The sequence below is a fragment of the Protobothrops mucrosquamatus genome, unplaced genomic scaffold (assembly GCF_001527695.2).
Source record: "Protobothrops mucrosquamatus isolate PMUCROS unplaced genomic scaffold, P.Mucros_1.0 scaffold26978, whole genome shotgun sequence".
NCBI lineage: Eukaryota > Metazoa > Chordata > Lepidosauria > Squamata > Viperidae > Protobothrops > Protobothrops mucrosquamatus.
The window spans coordinates 92-1,838 of NW_015412724.1; the positions used below are offsets into that span (position 1 = coordinate 92).

The 1,747-nt window shown below is 33.8% G+C and overlaps 1 long non-coding RNA gene across 1 annotated transcript; it reads right to left on the reverse strand.

Annotated features, from left to right (window-relative positions):
* Window positions 1-514: 514 nt before the first annotated feature.
* LOC107302109 lies at window positions 515-1,389 on the reverse strand. The gene is made up of 3 exons (XR_001549368.1): window positions 1,345-1,389; window positions 1,190-1,242; window positions 515-638 (listed from the first exon to the last, which is right to left on the reverse strand). It is a non-coding gene; the product is annotated as an uncharacterized LOC107302109 (long non-coding RNA).
* Window positions 1,390-1,747: the final 358 nt, after the last annotated feature.

Below are 1,747 nucleotides of genomic sequence, written 5' to 3' on the forward strand. Positions count from 1 at the left end.
ATCAGTATGTAACAGAATAGCCATTAAGGCCATTTTCCATCTATTAATTCATACCATCTTCATGGCATCACTGAGCCATAATGAAGTGATATAAGCCTGTCCTCTTTATTGCTACTTTGACACAACAATAGTTGGATGAATCCAGTGCTGTAAGTCACCAATTAGGAAATGACCCAACACTAGTTTTCCACCACTGATAGGTCAGTGTATTACTTGGCCAGTACTTGTATGTGTGCTTTAATTTTGTTACCTTTAATTGTAACATGGATATTTCTAAAAAGCAGGCTTAAGCTGAAACTAGTTTTCCTCAGCCTGGGGAAATATAGCACCTAGGGGAAATGACAGGGTTGTTTGATTTGCATTAAAAGCAGAACTAATTGGAGACTAAACTGTTATGATTTGATCCAATGGCCAAATAAAGAACACATTGTATAAACTTGGAGAACATTTTGCTAGCACACTTATCAAGGTTTTAATAGCAGAAGACTAGAAAATGCAAGTTACTCACAGGATAGCCATTGAGAGGCTGGAAATACAGGTTTGCATCAGTGATGCATACATGTCCTGGATTAGTTACCAATGGAGTGACCATTTCCGCTTTACATTCCATATGCAGCGTTTCAGAAATGTTCTGAAATCTATACAAATGACAAAGAGAGAATCCGTGTAAGCTTCTACTTATTCCTTATCAGGACATCAATTTTCTATCACACCTTTACATGTATTTTTAGAATATAATATTTATTACATATTATTACTAATATGCTTAGCATATTAGAAGGTATAATCCACCTAAAAACTGAACACATTTGCAAAAGCATTTCAAGATAGCTAAGACCAAATAACCAAGCTTTGCCAAGGAGAACATGATGAAAGCAAGATTTTTTCCCCCTTTCTACATGAATGCAAAAGAATAAAACATGAACCAACAAAGGGTGTCTCCAAGCATATTTTACACTTCTTTGGTTATTATTATTTTGTCACAGAAATAAGCGATTCAAAAATTCAGAATTCATCAGAGTGAGAAAAACATATATAAATAGAGAAAATATTGTATATCAGGCAACACATAGATTCCTATTGCTGATCTACTCTTTGCTTTTCATATTTACCTAAGCATGTTAATTTCTTTTTAGAAACAAAGAGTGAAAAGATGAGATGCCTCCTGAATCAACATAGAGAAACATACCTGTTCTTATCAAATGATGTTCTGGCCAAACGTGACTGTAGAATAGCAGTTATCTGATTTAAAATAATAACAATAATCAGCTTTAAATTTTTTAATGCAAATAAGATTGTCACAATTTCCCCTTCATTAATGCTGCACCTCTACTACATATTTACCATAGCAGCCTGGTCCCCTAGCTTGTCCAGTTGCGATGCTCTGTATAACTGTGAAAAAACAGAAGCAATCAAATGAAATTTAGAAGTTTTCTCAGATATAAGGGATTTGAAGACCATAGATACAGGCAAGACTTGTCAGAATTACCCACTTTGCATTACATTTTCATTTACAGACTTGCATCACAACAGACATTTATTTATTTATTATTTATTAATTTAATTTCTATACCGCCCTTCTCCCGCAGGACTCAGGGCGGTGCACAGCATATTAAAAACAGATACAATAACAATATACAAAAATAAAAACCCTTCTAAAACCAAATTAAAAACCAAATATTAGAGGCTGTGTTCCAATTAAAATTATACTTAAAATCGTCCCTAAATAAAATCCTCCTTAGGTCAG